This window comes from Pteropus alecto, unplaced genomic scaffold (assembly GCF_000325575.1).
Source record: "Pteropus alecto unplaced genomic scaffold, ASM32557v1 scaffold117, whole genome shotgun sequence".
NCBI classification, from domain to species: domain Eukaryota; kingdom Metazoa; phylum Chordata; class Mammalia; order Chiroptera; family Pteropodidae; genus Pteropus; species Pteropus alecto.
Genome location: NW_006440642.1, coordinates 2,545,797 through 2,557,209, shown reverse-complemented (window position 1 = coordinate 2,557,209; position 11,413 = coordinate 2,545,797).

Sequence of the window (11,413 nt, the reverse complement as noted above, 5' to 3'; positions counted from 1 at the left end):
CCATGGCCTGTTAGGAACTAGGCTGCACAGCAGGAGTAGCAGGTGAGTGAGTGAAGCTTCATCTGTATTTGTAGCCACTCCCCAGCACTAGCTTCACCACCTCAACTCCATCTCAGATCATCAGGCATTAGTTTCTCATAGGAGCACCAGTCCCTGGTGCCAAAAAGGTTGGGGACCGTTGTTCTAGAGAGATGTGAGACTAATAGTCTGCAAGGCAAGTATAGAAGCTCTATGTGTAAGGGTGACTTATATCACCTGTCACATTGTTTAAACCATTCAAATATTTGGAGAATATTCAGATACTAGAGTTGAAAAAGGTGCGTTAAGAAAGAATAGTCTGGAGATTTCCTATCAAATGGCAGAGTATGTAAACACTGTGCTTGCCTCTTCTTACAACCACATCAAAATTAAAACTAAATTACAGAATAGCCATCATTTGGGAGTCTCCTGAAGTCTAGCTGAACAGAAGTCCTACAACTAAGGACGTAGAGAAGAAGCCACATGAGACAGGTAGGAGGTGTGGAGATGCAAAATGAGGTGGTCCCACATTCTCTGTGTGGTTAAAAACTAGGAGTGATATCTCAGCAGTGGAGGTTCCCCCCTGAAGAATGAGGGGCCCAGCCCCACACTAGGCCCCCCAGCCCAGGGTTCCAGTGCTATGGAGATAAGTTCCCACAACTTCTGGCTTTGAAAACCCCAGAGATTGTGGCTGAGTGAGATGGAGGGCAACTGAAGTTCTAAGTAGGCAGTCCTCTTAAAGGGCTCCTGCACAGACTTACTTGCTTACAGACTCAATTACTCTGAGCTCCAGCATTGGGGCAGCAGCTTGAAATGTGCCAGGGACACACAAGGATGATCTGAATTGTCTGGCTTCAGAGCGAGGGCTGGAGGGCAGCTTTCTCCCTGATAAAATGCTGGCAGAGGCCATTGTTCCTTTGTGGAGCCCTGACTCTGTCCCAGCATGCAGATACAGGCAGCCACCCTATCTGAGTCTCCATCAACCTGGCTAACACTGGTCACTCTGCCCTGGTGATTCCAGTAGGTTTTCTATTCAAATGGCCTGTCTTTGCTCATGCTGCGGACTTTCCTAAAATCTCTCAAAGGCTCACAAAATCTAAACAAGCAGCATCTTCCCTCGGGGTGCCTCGTACCTCTTGCTGAGTAGCCCCAAGCCCAGCACTAGTGTCAGATGGCCTCGGTTTGTGAGTTGGTATCCTGAGGCACTTCCAAGCCCAGTGTGTGTAGCAGCCATCTGCGGATTGCTTGGTGGCTGATGCCAGGTGGCCTGGGTCAGAGCACAGGCTGTGGCTGAACTTAGCCTTTGGTGGGGCCCCTCTCAGGAGACCCCAGAGCTAGCACACCTGGTGACTGGCTATGGACCCAGAAGGAGCACCACCCAGGGTCAAATCTGAGGAATACACACCCAAAGGACAGACTGAGAAGACACCAGAGCCCTGCTAAAGTGAATGCTGCTCTGCAGGGTTAAACTCTGGACAATGGCTCCTCCATTGTAGTCATGGCCAGCTTCACAACCAATCAGCTTTACGGTCAATCCTTCCCATTGATGTGAAAGCAGCAACCAAAGCTCAACTACAATAAGAGAGAACACACCATCCAATCAAGGGACATACCTGGAGCACCCGGCTCAGGTGAGCAGGGAGACTGTTCCACTGGGCCTCACAGGACACCTACTACATAATGCCACTACAAAAACCGGGAGACATAGCAGCCCCACCTAATGCATAGAAACAAACAAAGGAGGCAGCCAAAATAGGGAGACAAGGAAACATGTCCCAAATGAAAGAACAGAATACTGCTCTAGGAAAATAAGTAAACTAAATGGAGACACACAATCTACCAGTTGCAGAGTTCAAAACACTGGTTATAAGGATGTGCAATGAACTTAGGGGAAGAGTAGATGAACTCAGTGTGAACTTTAATAAAGCGATAGAAAACATTAAAATTGAAATCGAAAACATAAAAACCAGCCAGAAATTAAGAATACAATAACTGAAATGAAATACCTTAGGAGGAATCAACAGTAGATTAGATGAAGCAGAGAATCAGATCAGTGATTTAGAATATAAGGTAGCAGAAAATACCCAATCAGACAATAAGAAAAAAGAATTCAAAAAAATGAGCATAGTTTAAGAGGCCTCCGGGACAACTTCAAGTGTACCGACACTCACATCATAGGGATATCAGAAGGAGGAGAAGGCAAGGAATTGAAAATCTATTTGAAGAAATAATGATGGAAAACTTCCCTAACCAGGTGAAGGAAATAGACATACAAGCCCAGGAAGCACAGAGAGTCCCAAACAAGATGCACCCAAAGAGGCCCACACCAAGACACATCATAATTAAAATGTTAAAGGTTAAAGACAAAGAGAGAATCTTAAAAGCAGCAAAAGGAATGCAATTAGTTGCCTAAAAGGGAGCTCCCATAAGACTGTCAGTTGATTTCTCCATAGAAACTTTGCAGGCCAAAAGGGACTGGCACAAAACATTCAAAGTGATGAAAAGCAAGTATCTACAATCGAGATCCCTTTACCCAGCAAAGCTATCATTAAGAACCGAAAGACAGATAAAGAGCTTCCCAGACAAGAAAAACTAAAGGAGTTCAACACCACCAAATCAGTATTACGAAAAATGTTAGAGAAAGAGGAAGAAGAAAAAGTATAAATTATAAAAATGGCAATAACTACATATCTATCAACGATTACTTTAAATGTAAGTGGATTAAATGCTCCAATCAAAGATGGGGTGGCTGAATGTATAAGAAAACAAGACATATGCTGCCTGTACGAGACTCACTTAAGATCAAAGATACATACAGACTATTACGAAAAATGTTAGAGAAAGAGGAAGAAGAAAAAGTATAAATTATAAAAATGGCAATAACTACATATCTATCAACGATTACTTTAAATGTAAGTGGATTAAATGCTCCAATCAAAGATGGGGTGGCTGAATGTATAAGAAAACAAGACATATGCTGCCTGTACGAGACTCACTTAAGATCAAAGATACATACAGACTAAAAGATGGGGTGGCTGAATGTATAAGAAAACAAGACATATGCTGCCTGTACGAGACTCACTTAAGATCAAAGATACATACAGACTGAAAGAGATGGATAAAGATATTTTATGAAAAAAGAAGAAGAAGAAAGAAGGAAGAAGAAGAAGAAGAAGAAGAAGAAGAAGAAGAAGAAGAAGAAGAAGAAGAAGAAGAAGAAGCAGCAGCAGCAGCAGCTGGGGTAGCAATACTTATACCAGACAAACAGGCTTTAAAACAAAGACTATAATAAGAGACAAAGAAGGACCCAGTAATGCCTGAAGAAATCCAAAATACCACTTCGATAGGACCTGTGAATCCATATAGTCATTGCAGCATTATTTACAATAGCCAAGATATGGAGGCAACCTGGGTGTCCATCAATGAAATAATGGGTAAAGAAGAGGTCATACATTTATACAATGGACTATTACTCAGCCATAAAATAGAATGAAATCTTGCCATTTGCAACAATATGAATCGACCTAGTGGGCATTGTACTGAGTGAAGTAAGTCAGACAGAGAAAAACAAATGCTTTATGATTTTACTTACTTGTAGAATCTAGAGAACGATATAAACAAACAAAGCAGAAACAAAGTCATAGATATAGGGAACATTTTGATGATTGCAAGATTGGAAAGGAAGATGGGGGAGTGGGTGAAAAAGGAGAAGAGATTAAGAAGTAAAAATTGGTGGTAACAAAATAATTATTGGAATGCAAAGTATAGCATAAGAAATATAGTCGACAATGTTGTAATAGCTATGTATGGTGTTAGACGAGTACTAGATTTATTGAGGTGATCACATCATAAGTTGCATAAATGTCTAATCGTTATATACCTGAAATTAATATAATATTGTATGCTAACTGTAATTTAAAATTTTTTAATTACAAAAAAAGAAAAAAGAAAGAAGGATACCCCTACTATGGCTGTACCCTGACAGTTGAGTCACAATTTCATCTGTAGATATGAGCTCTGTTTACAGGGTAACTATTTATGATAGGGGAGAAGGAGAAAACAAAGCAGTAGCATAAGCCTTTGGTTGAGAAATTTAATAGAGGCTTCGAAACTTGTATATTAGTCGTCAATTCAATGTAGCTATATTGATTAAACGGCCAGTAGAATTGTGGCCCACCTCTTTTCTCTGAAAATGCAATGAAAATACAAAGAAAGATTTTTCTTTTGAGGCTTTTTTTGCCATGTGCTACTCTTGCTTCTTAGTTTCCCATGTATAAGCCCAGGTATTCAGTAATGTTTACAACTAATTAACTTTGAGTGATAGTTTAAAATCATTTGAGGTAACCCATGTGCAAATTGGCTATGGGAGAAGCATCCCTTAAGTAATCTTGTGTTAGCTAAGTGCTGTGTTAGCTAGGCCCAGCATCGATAACTTCTATAATTAAAAAAAGGTTTACCTTAATGAACAAGTTAAGTTTTTAATGGTAATTTAGAAAACAATGACAATAATTAACTGAGAACATATGGGCAGGCAACATTGAGATTTACTAAAATAACCAATTTGCCTGGTGCTTCAACTGTTGTGCAATAGTCTGAAAGTTAGTACAAAATAGCTTCCTGCTATCAGGAAATCTGTACCTTGAGGACCTAACTAGCTCAAGGTGTCCTTTGGAGATAACAAGGATTGACATTTTTTATTTCTCAGAAAGAACTCTTCTGTGTAGCAAGGGCACAGTAGTGCAAAGTAAAATGACAATTCTTTAGCACAATGGAATATTCACTATAACCTACTAAATGAGTGTAATAGTGGCTCTTTCATCACATAGCAGAAGATCACCCCAATTCTTTTTGTTTTCTGCATTTCTTTCCCCCTTGTAGGAATCAGCTACCTTGTATAGGAAAAAAAAAATGGTTTATACCAAGTAGAGGTAACTCTGTAGAAACCAGCTTCCGGGCATTTTTGAAACCCATGCTGAAATTCCTCCTCTTGTTACAGATGACGTAGAAGTCACAAGTCTGTTAATAGTACTGTTGCCTCTCTTGCCTTTTGTTTCTACTTTCTCATTTTCTGGATAGTCAGGAAAAGATTCAATGTTTAATATTTAAACAAAATATTTAATGTCTACACAGTAAAATTATTCAAAGTTCAAACCAGTATTGAAACAAATTGGAAACCAGCTTAAAGTTTCTCAATCTCAGATTTAGAGATGAATATGAACCGTATTCTGTTGAAAGGGTTTGATTTATGCCATTTGAAACACTCCTGCCTTTAAGTCATTGTTTAATGAGATCAACTTGCAAAGTTTGTAGCCTTAAAGAAATCTCCATGCTAAAAAAAAATCGTTCTAGTACAACTCAAGAACATGAAGTGACTGCCCAGAATTTGGACTTAGTCCCAGTGTTAGGGTGGAAGAGGCGGTCACAGCTTTCCCAAGAAGGACTCAAAGACACTGATTGTCTTCTATAAGAATTGTTGGGCAGGCCTCTGATCAAAGGTCTGTACGATGAAAAGGAGGAAAGATGAGCCCCCAAGCAAGGCTCCTATACCGCTGGTAAATATAGGAGAGAATTAAGATTCTGTTCATTAAAATCGAAACAGAACTTGTTTCAGGAATCAAGCTATCTGACATGACAATTATTATTGCTTCTTTTTAAACTTTATCTTTTTGCATGTATTTGTACAAAAAAAATTGTCTTCTTCATGAACCTGTGGTGTTTATTCATCTGAGCCATCTCTACAGCCCCCATGCCTCTGCTTTTTCTTTTGTAGCATAAGACCTTTGCTTTTGCCTTAAGTTGTCCCTAGAGAACTAACAGGTCTTTTCATTTGTGCAGCTTTTGCAGCATAAATCAAACATTGGGTTTCTATGCTAATGTGTGAAGAGAAATATTATCTAAAGCGATGAGCTTTAATGGACAAATGTATGTATATTTTCTCTGAGTTTGAGTAGGATATGTGTGGTTTTTAAAAAATTAATATGAAGAAAGTAAGTCCAGTTCTTACAAATATTAACCAGTCAAATTAAAAAAAAAAAACACTTTATTCTTGAAAAGGTGCCAATGTAAAATTTAGAAAAATAACTAGAATCATGAGAAGAACGTTTACTAGCAAGTTCATTAATTATTTTTTTAATTAAGTTTATTGGGGTAACATTGGTTGATACAATTATATAAACTTCGTTAATTATTTTGGATCTGGAACTTGGTTTTGTTTTTTAATGAGGATAAGAATTGTGCAGTACTAGGAAAGTTCTGGGAAATGCTGTCAATTTTACTTTAAAAAGAGATTCTGGTGTTTCCACATTTTATTATTTTCAATAAAACTTCATAAGTGTTTTTAGAGTTTAAAAAAAAAGAAAGCTGGAGAGGCAATAATAATATCAGACAAAACAGACTTTAAGACAAGGGATATTTTAATGACAAAAGGTTCAATTTATCAATAAGACATAACCATTATAAATGTGTATGCACTTAGTAACAGTTTCAAAATATACTAAGCTAAACTACAGAACTAAAGGGCGACATAGATAAATCCACGATCATGTAAATATATATATGCCTTACTGTTAAAATGTACAGCTGAAACTTACTGGATTTGATTAACCAATGTCATCATAAAAAATGATTTAAAAGAAATAGTCATGGAGATATAAAATATAGCGTAAGGAATATAGTCAATAATATTATAATAAATATGTAAGGGAGCAGGGGGTACTAGAATAGTAGGTTGATCACTCTGTGAATTATGTAGACCTCTAATCACTATGCTGCACAACTGAAACTAATATATTATCACATACCAACTATAATTTTAAAAACTCATTGAATTGTACACTGTCAATATGAGCAACTAATTGTCTATTATATTTTAATAAAACTGTAAAAAAAGATTTCATTAAATCTAAAGATCAGCTTGGGCAGAAATGACAGCTTAACAATATTTGAACACAGTATATCACTCTATTTTATTAATTTCTTTAATTTCTCTCAGATATGTTTTGTAGTTTTCAGTGAATATATCTTTCCTAGCTTTTGTCAAATTTATCACTAATTATTCCATATTTTTAATGTTATTGTAAACAGTAATTTTTATTTCAACTTCTAATTGTTTGTTACTAGTATATAGGACAAGAATTGATATTTGTCAGTTGATCTTGTATTTTACAATCTAGCTAAATTCACTTACTTTAAATCCATAATAAAATTGGGAGATTCCACTGGATTTTCTGCATAGTCTATCATGTCATCTCAAATAAAGACAGTTGTGCTTCTTCCTGTCCAATCTAGATGTCTTTCTTTCTTTTTCTTGACTTATTTCACTGGCTAGAACATCAAGCATAATGTTAAGCAGAGAAAGAAAGCACTCATCTTTTCACCATTAAGTGTGATGATATAGGCTTTTTTTGTGATGGATGATCTTTCTCAGGTCGAGGAAATTCCCTTCTTATTTGCTGAGAATTTTTATCAGGAATAAAAGATTTTGTCAAATGCTTTTCCTGGATCTTTTGAGATAGTCATATGGCTTTCCTTTTTAAGTTTATTAATATGGCAAATTACATGACCAATTTTCAAATGTTAAACAAATCTTGCATTCCTAGGATAAACCCCTCTTGCTCATGTTATATTACCTTTTTTATTCATTGCTGGTTTGCCTTGTTAAGGTTTTGTTTAGAATTTTTGAATCTGTTTATAAGGGATATTGTTCTGTAGTTTTCTTCTATAAAGTCTTTGTTTGGTTTTGATATCAGAGAAGAGTTTATATAATTTCGATATTATTTATTTCTCAGATATTTGGTAGAATTCACCAGTGAAGTGATTGGGGCCTGGAGTTTTCTTTATGGAATGGTTTTTAACTAAAAATTCAATTTCTTCAGTAGATAGAAGGCTATTTGAGTCATCTATTCCTTCTTGAATAAACTTTGTGTCATTCAAGGAATTTGACCATTTCTTATAAGTTGTTGAAATTGTTGGTGTAAAGATTTTTATAATATTCCCTCATTTTTAATATCTGTAGAATATGTAGTAGTGTTATTTTCTACTCTTTATGCTAATATTGTCATATATTTTACCTATACATGTGGTATGAACTTCACAATTCATTTTTTATTATTTCATCATTATTTTTATTTAAAAAGTAGTTGTCTTTTAAAGAGATTTGAGTATTAAGAAAAAAAATCGTATATTTACCAGTTACCCTTTCCAGTGCTCTTCATTCCTTTGTGTAGATCTATATTTCTATCTAGTATTATTTTCCTTCTGCTTGTGGCATTTCTTTAACATATCTTGGAATGCAGATTGGCTCACAATAAATACATTTCTTGTATGTCTGAAAAAGTCATGTTTTTCCTTTTCCTTTTGGTTTTTAAAGAATTGAGATATAATTCACATACCATAATATTTATTCTTTAAAAGTATATGATTCAGCAGTTCTTAGTATATTCATGAGGTTGTGCAATTATTGCCACTATCTAATTCCAGAACATTTCATCACCCCCCACAAAAGCCATACTCATTTGTAGTCACTCCCCTATCTTCCCTCCCCCAGACCCTAGTAACTACTAATCTACTTTATCTATGTCCTTCATTTTTGAAAGATGTTTTTACTGGTTAAAGAATTCTAGGTTGAAAGGTTTTTTTCTTTTTTATATTTCTTTAAAGACATTTTTTCACTGCTATCTCACATTACTTTTGACAAGAATATTGTTGTGATTATTATATGTGCTTCTCTGTAATGTATCTTTTCTCTCTGGCTGCTTTTAAGATTTTCTCTTCATCACTGTTTTTGAGCAATTTGATTATAATGTGTCTTGCTGTACTTTTTTTCGTGTTTCTTATTTTGGAGACCCATAAATCTAGATTTATAGTTTTCATGAAATTTGAAAAAAAAAAATGGCCATTATTTCTCCAAATATTTTTTAGTTCCTAGTTTCCCTTCTATCTCCTCTGGGGACTCCAATTATATGTGTATTAGACTTGAAGTTGTCCCACATCTTATTGATGCTCTTTCCTTTTTCTTGCTTTAATTCACTTTCTCTCTGTATTTCATCTGTACAGCTTCTAGTGCTAAGTCTTCAAGTATACTAATATTTTTTAGTAATGTCTAATATTCCATTAATCATATCCTGCGTACTTTTCATCCTAGATAGTCTAGTTTTCATCTCTATAAGTTCAATTTAAATGGTTTATATCTTCATGTCTCTAAACTTTTGAATATATGGAATAAAGCTATAATAACTATTTTAATTTAGTTGACTACTTGTTCTAAAAGCAGTGTCAATTTTGGTTTATTTTGATTGATTGATTTTCTCCTTATTATGGGACATATTTCCTTGCTTCTGAGCATGTCTGGCAATATTTGAGTGCCAGATGTAAATTTCACCTTGTTGGAAGGAGAATTTTTTTAAAGTCTTTAATATTTTAGAGCTGTTTTAGGTTTACAATAAAACTGAGAGGTGCAGAGACTTCCCATTTATCCCCTGCCCCTGCACATTTATGGGTTCCCCCATTTTTACATATCTCAGCAGACTAGTACATTTCCCAAGGCTGAACCTACATTGACACATCATAATCACCCAAGCTTCACTCTTGATGTTGTACATTCTATGGATTTAGATAAAAATATAATGACATAAATCCATCATTATAATATCATACAGAGTATTTTCACTGCCCTAAAAATTCGCTGTGCTGTGCTCATTCATCTTTTCACTCCCTTCACCCACCACCCTTTCCCCTGGTTGGATATTTTTGATTCATACAAATATTCTTGAGCTTTGTTCTGGAATGCAGTTAAGTTACTAAGAAACAGTTTAATACTTTTGGGTATTGCTTTCATGTCAGCTGGGAGCAGACCAGTGCTCAGTTTGAAGTTAATTATTCCCATACTGAGGCTACATCCTTTTTTATACACTACCCAATGCCTTGTAAATCATAAAGTTTTTCAGTCTGGCTGGTGGAAAGGGGCACTATTTCCAGCCTGTGTGAATGTTGGTCACTGTTACATCTAATCTTTATGGGTGGTTCTTTACTTGGCATTGGGTAGTTCCCTCACAAACATGCTGATCAATACTCAAGGGGCACACTCTGCAAATCAGTAATCTCTCTGTGAAACTCTCTTCTCTCTTATATTCTGTCTTGCACACTCTAGCCCCTTTGATTTTCACATACTCTCAGTTCTATCTCTTCTATTCATGGAGACCACTGGCCTCTGCCTGGACTCCCCTTCCCTGTGTCATTTCCTTGAAACTCTCTCTGCACAAGTTGAGACAAGGAACAGCTCATATACGTACATTTGAATAACTAAATGTTTAAGAATATAGAGGTAGTTCAGAAGTATAGACTTAGCCTCAGATGGAGGTTGAGAGAAGAAATTGTTAGCATGAGCTGAGGCAGCTGCTTGTGACTTAATGGATGACACTGGGAGGTGACACTTGACCTAGTTTCAGTAGTGGAAGAAGAGTATATTCCAGCCCAGGGAGCAGCTTCAGGGGAGATTATCTCCTAGTGGGAGATACTATTAGCCGAGATGCCAGAGGCAGGAGAAGCAGCAAGATAATGATCTGAGGTTGCTTTATGGAGAAGAAAGGAGCTGAAATTTAAGAATGGTTCTGAACTGGACATATAGAAGGCAGAGGAAAAGTATTCTAAGGAAATGATTTGAAGAAATTCTAAGGTGTGGGAAAATATAGTTGAATGGAAAGGGGAGGTCAGGTATAGAAGTCATTTCCAGGAATGGCTCTGTAGAACTGGGCACTGCATTTGATGTGGCCTATGAAGGAGAATAAAAAGTCAATGCCGACTTTGATCTTCCAAATTTTGTCCACACCTGGTGAAATCTTTGAGAGTAGTTCTCCATGGTCATCTAGTTCAAGATGCTGCTAACTATCTGTGGTAGCTAAGCAAGAGGCAGACATAGTGTGAAGAAGACACATTCAACTCACACAGGGCTGGCTTGCAAACCTGTACCTTAAAATAACTGCAAACATTAGCCACACATCCCCATTTGAGAATTTTCCCCCACAGAAGAAATCTCAGAGTAGCATACATAGGTGATTTTTAAATAAATTCTGTTTGATATTGATAATTACCAGGTTACTTAATCTGGGATAAAATTTTTCTCAAATTTTTTGTCTTTCACTTTATCCATGCCAGTTTTCTATACAGAGCATCTCTAGGTCCTTTGCTCTTTCATTTTCTTCTAGTAGAATAGTTAAGAATATATAAGCATCCAGCTGAAAGATTGAGGAAAAAAGAGTAAGGATGTTCTATATTGTGGTAATTCTTTTCAGAGTTAAAGACAAGTTGAGTTCTCCATACACACTTGGGGCTTCCTTTTATTCAACAACAGTAATAGCTGGAATTCATAGAATACTTGCTGTATACCAGGCAGTCCCTA